This window comes from Pelophylax lessonae (genome assembly GCF_965119305.1).
Source record: "Pelophylax lessonae genome assembly, chromosome: 2".
Lineage (NCBI taxonomy): Eukaryota > Metazoa > Chordata > Amphibia > Anura > Ranidae > Pelophylax > Pelophylax lessonae.
The window spans coordinates 132,327,418-132,337,417 of record NC_138769.1 but is presented as its reverse complement, the minus strand read 5'-3'; positions in this window follow the sequence as shown (position 1 = coordinate 132,337,417).

Sequence of the window (10,000 nt, the reverse complement as noted above, 5' to 3'; positions counted from 1 at the left end):
CCCCCCCCTGATGGCGGCCCTGGGTGTGTAATGAAAGGACAATTGTCAAAATGTATAGATCATGTAGAGGAAATCATCAGTTGGGGCAACCTATGTCATGGAGGTAGATTTTGACATCGATGTCTATGTATCCCCAGAAATGGTATTCTTTGTTCTACAAAATCTCAAAGACGACCTAGCATGTTTTTGTAAGACTGTACTTTTTTGGACATACTTGGACTCAAACATACATTGCTCTTTCCACAGCTCCTCCTCCTCTGGGGGTATGATCAGGTGAACGTGTATCTTCACCAAAAGTAAAAAATGATGTGTCGTCTCCGGATGAGGCTACTGCGGAGATTCAACTTCCTGCCTCTGGTGGTTGATCTTCAGCGGGCCTGGAGTGATGCCAAAAGGCGCTCACCCAGGCTCCTGAAAAAGGCTGTGGAGCAAATCTCCGGTAAGTAAAAATATACATGACATGTGACCAGATAGGTTATAATTTTGTGGGTAGGTGGACATGTGTTTAGGTATGCAACAACACAAATACCAACAACCCCCCCCCCCCCTCCCCTCCCTCTCACTCCTACCTTTCCTACCTCCATCAAGTGTCTCTTCACAACCTTTAATACTACTATGTACAGGATTTTTTTTAATGTTTATTTTTTCTCTTCTGCTTCTAGCAAAAGCGGACGGGCGACACCCTTTTGTACTTTTGGTGAAGAAGGGGAGGAGGAGGACTGCCACATTGAATTATGCCTTCAGACGCAGCGAGCCATTTGAGCTGCTACAAATTGTGGATCGTAAGTAGAAAAATGTACATTTTAGAAATGTCTAATCTCTAATCACATTTCACAGAGCCCCCTTTACATCGGAGTCTCCAGACTTACTACACTGTAAGAGGGAAGTGTGAAGTCTCTGATGTAAGGAGAGTTCAGGGAACCATTATTTGAGTGGGAAAGCTGGGGACTCTGGTGTAAAAGGGAACTCTGTGGTCACCAAAGCTCTCCCATACATCTGAGCTTAACAGACCCCCTTACACTTCCCTTCCTCAGTCCACCACAGTCAAGGGCACAACAAGTCCCAACGCAGAAGACTACCTGCTTGGACTTGTACTGCTCTCTGTAGGGGACTAAGGAAGTACTGCCTGCTATGCTAAGACTTGTAGTGCCCTCTGTTAGGGACTAAGGATTCCTCAGTCCTCCACATTCTAGGGCACTATAAGTCCCAGCATAGTGGGCTGTCATACCTCAGTCCCTCACAGCTCAGGGCAAAAACAACAGAGTTAAACATCTAAAGGACAACTCCAAACCAAACTAACAATAATGGACAGAGTCCATATGCTCTATAATGTCAAAGACCCGCTACCCCTCACCTTCCACCTCGGGTGCTGTCATTGTGTAGGGCAGAGTGCTCCATCTCCACCATGTTTGGCTTTCATGTCAGATATGCAGGACTTGCTCAACTGCACACTCTTCCCTGGCAACTGACTCTGGCGTCATTGGGGGTCTTCCCTCCTCTAGAAAACACCCAGGGGCCCTCTCCTTGTCCCCCAGCCACCCAGGGCCTTCTTCTCCTCCTCCTCCACCAACCATTTTCGGACTCTTTCAAATTCCCTGGGGCTACTCACCCCTTTGCATAGTAGACACCACAAATCTATGAGCAGCCTGCAAAATATCAAGTCTGGGCCTGGTTACCTGTATGTTACGGGTCCAGGGCGGAACTCTCCTCCCAGAGCAACAACCGATGATAGCAGAGTGAGTTGACCAGGCAGTAACTTCCTACTGGTGCAGGTACACACCTACCGATTCCTCAACATCTTAGGATAACATGATCAGACGGCCAATCCCCAGTCAGAGAAGGAGGAGTAAGTGTCAGTGGACAACAGACACCTGGCAGACGCAGTGAAGGGACTGCAGCACACTGCTGCAACTTTTAGATCTGAGGATTGAAAGCAATCTTTGACTTGGGCAATTTCCCTGACTGTGCCCTTCGAAATGTTGGTGCTCCGCCACTGGCTGCAAGGCCCCTGTAGGTGCGAGCCCTTAGGCGACCGTTTAATTTGCATGGTGCCCTCCTGTTTTAAAACATGCTCAATGCATCTCATTGGTGTAAGTGCACTTCTATGTTCTGAATTGTAGGGGCATTGAGTATGGTGCTAGCATGATGAGAGGTTACTGCCTATTTGTGTCCATAAATAATATATAATGTATTATTTTTGTTGTTTATTTTTTGGTTTATTTTTGTAGAAACCAGTGATGAGGATCTGGAGCCTCACACTTCTCAGGCCCAGTGTAAGTAATGTGGATGTGCTGTTGTGTTGTGTATTAGGTCAAACTTGGAGGAATGATTGTTTGTTTTGTTTTCTTTTGTGGTTGATGTAACTTCAGCAAGAGAGGAGCCTCAGGCAGGGCCAAGTCGCCTGGATCCGGGCCAGGAAAAAAATGTTGGCCAAGAAGAGGCCAATTGGTCGGACTCAGATGAGGACCTGGGCTCTCCTCAAATGGGAAGTAAGTATTCTACATGTGTTTGTGTGTTCAATGTGTCCTGGGAAATATAAGGGCTGTAATATATATATTTTGACATTGGGGTTTTGTACCAGCTGACATTGAGGATGTTTGTTGTGGAGGACTGGGGAAGAGGGGCCACTGCTTACCCAGTCCACTGTAACTACTACCTTCAATGTTTCCAGACTACTTTCTGTGTGCCTTTATCAAATAGCTTTTGTTCAAGGATTGTATCTGTGTCTTTGTGTTTCTAGGAGATACGACACCATCCCCCTATGAAGGGACACCATCCCCCCATGAAGGGTCTCCCCCATCCTCCCCCACTCCAGGCTCCCCTGAACTAGTCTGCAAGTACCTAAAATTAGATTCTCACATGAATTGTGTGTGCTAGGATGATGTGTATCTAGGATAATCTAAGTTGGAGTCAAAGCAAGTGTAGTTTTGCTATATGTGACAGGAAGGTTGGTCATGAAACACTCTTGCTTAACCTTCATGTTTGAAAAGTGGTTTTGGGGAGCATTACAGGACATGTTATCTTTTGTAAGTTATCTCAAGCCACCCTATTCTAAATTGGTGTTAGTTTCTCTACATTGGAAATGGTGTGCTTTGTACTTGTAAATTTTTTGGGGACATTGTAATTTAATCATGTCCTGATTTAGTCAACACTGAAAATGTGTGTTTATCAATCTTTCATAAATACTCTTCCTCGGTAATGTACCACATTCCAGTTCACAATTTGTGTTCTTTTTGTGCAGTTTCTCCTGAGCCAGCAAGCCCATCCAGTTTGGGGGCCCAAAAAAAACTTGATGATGGTAAGTTGTGTGCTTTTGCAGTAATGTGTCTACTTAGTAAGTGGAGAAATGCTAACTGTGTATGTCCCCGATCAGGCTTCAAGTTGTTCTAAAGGCAGCAGGTTCTTTATGTGAATGCATTCTATGCATTAGTATTCCAAGTGATAGGTGTGCATATTCCCCCTATGACTTACTGGGACCATTTTCTTACTGTCTAAAATTTTGCACAAATACTTGTCTGGAACAGACTCCCCCTCCTCCTTAACTGAGGTTACAGCATGCCAATATTGCCTCCTGATGCTGTCACTCCTAATCATTGAGACCATCGGAAAGGGAGGGGGGCAAGGCTGGCTCACAGCCTAGTGCCTGAACAGGCACAGGGTGCTTGGCTTCATCTCATGTGCCTCCATAGCAAGCTGCCTGCTGTGGGGTCAACCAACAGGAGGGAGGTGCCTAGAGGTGTGTACAGGGGCCATGTAAAAAGGAGGATTGTTAGTTCTCTCGTCCCCAAAAACCTAGAGAGTGTAAGTCTAACCTGATTAGTTTTCCGCAGCCCTCCAAAAATGATATGTTTCCAACACTTAGAACAGGCAGGGCTGAGGCACCAAAAACATCAGAAAAACACAATCAGCACAAAAGCAGGGAGTACGTATCCTTAACGCTACAAGCTTCACCCAGAAGAATGACGCTTGCACTGTACAAATCTGCATCACCACCATATCAAAGTCTAAATAAAACTTTCAGGGAAATGTGGAGGGGTAATGAGTGGGTGTTAGAGCGTTTTCATGACTGCGTAACCTACAGTTAGCGTGAGTCCATTTGTTGATAAACTTTTTCTTCTCTCTTAACACAGCTGGGATGGCGGAAAGGCCATCAGGGGAGCAGACACATCTGCTCCGTCCAGAACTGGCCCTCAAAATTCCTAAGGGTGAGTCTCTACTATGCGTCAGGTTCAATCTATAGACAGTAAGAGGGAGAGAGAACGCTCCACAGATTCCAATGGTGATAGAGATAAATGTGTGCACATGTATCGTGTTGACCAATTGAACCCAAAACACCTTACATTCTTCAAAATGATTGCTTGTGTTTACATGCAGAAAAGCCTTTTACTTAGCTTTGGTGGAACTGCTACTAACATTCCAAGCCATCTTATGTAACCTTTTGAACAATTTGCTGTGAAAGTTTGAGTTTAAGGTTTACAACAGCAATTTAGCATATTTGTTTCAGAGTGTTGATAAAAGCCAACCAATAGACTCCTAAGCATATTTGTTGAGGCACATTAATTACAATCCTTGTTTGGATCATTTTGCATAAAATTAATTGTCATGTTTTTTTCTACCCAGGTCACACCCACCTCACCTACGAGGTCCTCCTGGATTACATGAGGTGGTGCGGAGACAGAATTTTTTTGTTGGAAGACCTTTGTGGCGTGGATCCAGACCCTGAGGAGCCATTCGTGAGGAATGTGACACCTTTAAAAAGATTCTAGTTTTTATTTTTGTATTTGTTTGGTTACTTTTACAGAGAAATGTCACATTTGTCCATTATAAACAAAAATCTAAAAAAAAAAATCTACAAAAAATTATAAAAAAAACCCTTGTTTTTGGGACCAAAAAAAACTACAAAAAATTATAAAAAAAAACCCTTGTTTTTGGGACCAAAAAAACTACAAAAAAATTATAAAAAAACCCTTGTTTTTGGGACCAAAAAAACTACAAAAAATTATAAAAAAAACCCTTGTTTTTGGGAACAAAAAAACTACAAACAATGTTTACAAATAACCCTTGTTTTGGGAACAAAAAAAACAAACAATGTTTACAAAAAACCCTTGTTTTTTGTGAAAAACAAAAAAAAATTGTAAAACAAAAAAAGTTTTTTAATAAAAATAAAATAAAAGTATGTTGTTCGTTGCAACACAAATGTTACATTGGAAATTTTGTTGATTCTATTATATATTTGAATATATTTTTTGTACGCTACAGTTAGTAGACACCTACATGTGTTATTAAAAAGAGTTTCTTTTATTACCAAAGTTTTCTTTTTGGTGTACACATCGAATGTCTTTTGTGTTGTATTTGTTTAGTCGAGTGGTGTGGTCTGTAATTGTTAGTATGTTGGCTTTGGTTTATGTTAGCCTTGAGACTTGTTTGGAAGCTACATTTGAAGGGAGACCTTTTCTTGGGTCATTATGTGAACATTGAGTTTTCCAAATTTACATGAAATCATATGTTTGGAGATAGAGAAGCACGTGTGTATAAATGCCTACATTAACCAGGGCCATTACTTGGCCACCAACACTCCAAAAAAACCAAGGAACAAACACAAACTAATCATTTTGCATAAAATTTAATTTCATCACCAAAAAAAACACTATAATAAATCATATTGTGCCACCCTCAAATTAAACAAAAAAATGGCCCCACAAATTGGGCAATGTAACAATCATTAACAAAACTAACCCAAAAAAAAAAAAAAAAAAAAACATTAAGTTGGTGGTGGTGGTGGTGCCTGAAGCAGTGTGGTGAGCAATGGAAAGGTTCCTGCCATCAAATGGTGGGCCAATAGTCCCATCTGCTCTGGGGTTAGCCTTAGAGTTCTGGTAAAGTGGCCCATTAGGATCAGATCTTGTGTCTGAGGCTGCTGCTGATGCAGGGTGTTGAACCCTGAAAATGTCCCAGACTGAAGATCTTGTGCCAATAGTCCCATCTGCTCTGTGCTCAGCCTAAGAATTTGGGGAACGTGTGCCATTACCATGAGATGTGATAGTTGCTGCCCCGAGGCTATTTGATGCTGCTGGTGGTGCAAGGGTTGTGAAGATGTGTGGGGAGTGGGGGTTGATTGGTTGTTGTGGTCCACGGTGCGGGGGGAAACGACATGTCGCATAGGTGAGAAAAAAGGAGGACGGCCTGGGGAGGAGTGAAGTGATAAAGGTGTGTAGGGAATGTAGTCAGGTGGAAGGGGTATTGTGGAACCAGTGCGCATTGAGGTTGTGCAGGAGGATTGCTCATTGAGGGGTGTGGGAGTCCGAACGGAGTGTGAAGTGCTAGGAGTGGCTACAGGAGGAATTGTCCCATCCCCAGCTGCCTGACAAGTGGCCAACACTGGCATTACCCTCCCACTACCACAACCTGCAGTGGCAGGTGAGTGAGATGTTTGGGAGGGCTCTGCCAATGGGGCATCTTCAGATCCAAACAGGCATTGGCGTGTGGCCAGCACCTGAGTGTCAACACTTTGCCGATCCCGTTGATGCTGGTCTGCTAAACTTACCAAGCTGTTACGCATATCCTGTTGAACCTGTACCATTGTTGCTACAGATTCCTGTATGAGCCCGAGCAGACGTACTACCTCAGTAGATTGCTGAGTACGCCTCCTTAACTCATTTTGGATCCGATACTCATCAAGCAGCCTCTCGGCTACATCCAGCATAGATGGACGAGGTTGGGTAGGTGACAATCCCTCTGCATCTAAGGCTACCTGAAAGCAGAAGAAATAGACCAAATCATTATCAAACATCATGACTAAATATTTCAGATTAGTTTGACAAATTAACACCCCAAGCAGAACGTTGAAAAGTTTGATGTGCTTCTAATAAGTACTTGTTCATTGTAAGATTATCCAAGCTAGCAACACTTCTGATAATGGGTACATATTATATTGGTAGGACTAATATGACAAAGGCAAAAAAGTTTAAACATGAAGGTGTTCCCAATTAACCCTGGTGTGGTAGGTTGTTTATGCTTTTGGTAAATCTGTTACTACACCAATGACTTTCTACATCTACGTATGTTGTCTAAAATCATGCCATCAATCGGCTACAGGACAACCCAACCAAACGATACCCATGAATTTGGACCTGGAAAATAAAAGACTGGCCGGACTTTAAAGATCCTGGATGTTTTTGGAACATTAGTGGCACACCAAATTATAACATAATTCCCTGATGTTCAAGATAGAACTCTTGTTGTGCTGGTGCATCGTCAGAATGTCATAGCACTAATTTAACACACACAATGTAAGCCACATCTAGCCCAAAATCATTACTACCATTGAAATGTTACATGTGCACCTTGTTCCCTTATATCACATACCACAGCACTGGATGCAGAATCGTCGCCAGCTCCTGATCCAACTCCAGCTGCTACGTCAAGAGGGGCCTGATGTTCTTTAAAAAAAAAAAAAAAAAAAACATGTTTAGTACATAACCTTAGGCAGTAATGATTATGGCCAGATTGCCCTCCTAGCTTCAGGAATGAAGCATTGAGGCCAAACATTCAAAAGTGCTTTCCTGGGCTCATAGGACACTTGCTAAACCCTCCCAAAGGTTAAGAAGGCTTGGTCTGCCTACTAATGACGGCACCTATTAATGCTGTCAACTGTGTTTTGCAGGGTAAACATCTAAAAGGCAACACTCTTTCATAGGAAAAAACATGTGTGTTAATGGGGTTAATAAGATTCCAAAAAACATTATTTGGCTAGACATACCAACACCTTCCTCCAGGCCTTGCTGCACTGGGTGTGTTTCCTGCTGCGGATCTTCTGTAAAGGACATAGCAATATGAGCTATCTTGGAAAAAAAAAATAAACATCTACATTGTTTGGCACAGTATGATATTGGACCTACCAGGAGGAGGGTCAGCACTGATGTCAACACCTGTGAGTCCGTCTGGGTCGCCAAGCTGCATGGGCTGTGGAGGGGCTGAGATCCGTGCTACAGATGAACAAATTGCAGGTTGGGGAAAACAAAAAAAGGACAATTGGAAGGGCAAGTATCAAATTCTATTCATGTCACACATAGGATAGTAGTTAATCTTTTCAAAACAACTCACACAATTGACATCCAAGATAATATCCTACCTCGGTGCAAAGCATCCGAATCTAAGTCCTCTCTGGGAAAGATGGTATCGGGTCCTATGATCTTCAAGAAAGGTAATTGATAATCCCAGAGAGAACTTCGTGCACGTTCATCCAGCCGACCTTGTCGGTCATAAAGACCCTCCGCAGCCCATGCAATTAGCTTCTTCCGAACGGACCCACAGATGTCGTTGACCTTCTTCCGCACACTGTCACGGTGGCGAGGTGCTTCACCCAGTGCATTTACAGCATCCCGGATTTCATCCCACAATCTGTTCTTCTCTGTTACTGAGTGAGCCGCGGCCCTGGTCCCATGTATCGCCTGATATCTGGCCATATAGGCGTGGACCAGGGCACAGCACTGATTGTGGGTGAAATGGGGAAGCCGGGGTAATGTGGACAAGCTGACTCTGGTGGATGGACCCTCTCCAGGACTTCTGTCAGAAGAGCCAGCTTGTCCACTTGGTGTGTTACCACCTCCCCCGGCTTCCTCCTCCGGGATGGGGATGGTGGACTCCCTCATGGATACAGCTGGAGCCTCCCTCACACCAGAGCCAGACGATCTGCCCACCCTGCCCCCCCTGGCCACCCTGCCCCCCCTGGCCACCATGGCCACCCTGGCCACCCTGCCCCCCCTGGCCACCCTGCCCCTTCTCCTCAGCCTTCCAGTGGGTGGGGCCATGGGAGCACGAGGTGGGCAGAGAATCTGGCTGTCCAGCAGCAGCAAAGAGCCCCAAACTCCTAAATCTGAAATGACAAAAGATAAAACAGAAAAAAACATGATTTGCAGATTGTTCTTCATATACAGTATAATTAGTGAACAGTTACAGAACACACTTACCTAATGGCACAAACAGTCTTGGTGGTGGTGGTGGTGGTAGTGGGCAAAGAGCAGAAGAGGCTGCAAAGAAATGGAAAAAAACACATAAGAAAACGCATATGGGCACAAATCACACGAGGCCCTCCAAACACTTACCTAATGGCACAAACACGGCTGGTGCTGGTGGTGGTGGTGGTGGTGGTTGGCAAAGAGCAGAAGAGGCTGCAAAGAAATGAAAAAAAAAACATAAGAAAACGCATATGGGCACAAATCACACGAGGCCCTCCCAACACTTACCTAATGGCACAAACACGGCTGGTGCTGGTGCTGGTGGTGGTGGTTGGCAAAGAGCAGAAGAGGCTGCAAAGAAATGGAAAAAAAACACATAAGAAAACGCATATGGGCACAAATCACACGAGGCCCTCCAAACACTTACCTAATGGCACAAACACGGCTGGTGCTGGTGGTGGTGGTGGTTGGCAAAGAGCAGAAGAGGCTGCAAAGAAATGGAAAAAAACCACATAAGAAAACGCATATGGGCACAAATCACACGAGGCCCTCCAAACACTTACCTAATGGCACAAACACGGCTGGTGCTGGTGGTGGTGGTGGTTGGCAAAGAGCAGAAGAGGCTGCAAAGAAATGGAAAAAAAACACATAAGAAAACGCATATGGGCACAAATCACACGAGGCCCTCCAAACACTTACCTAATGGCACAAACACGGCTGGTGCTGGTGGTGGTGGTGGTGGTGGTTGGCAAAGAGCAGAAGAGGCTGCAAAGAAATGGAAAAAAAACACATAAGAAAACGCATATGGGCACAAATCACACGAGGCCCTCCAAACACTTACCTAATGGCACAAACACGGCTGGTGCTGGTGGTGGTGGTGGTGGTTGGCAAAGAGCAGAAGAGGCTGCAAAGAAATGGAAAAAAAACACATAAGAAAACGCATATGGGCACAAATCACACGAGGCACTCCAAACACTTACCTAATGGCACAAACACGGCTGGTGCTGGTGGTGGTGGTTGGCAAAGAGCAGAAGAGGCTGCAA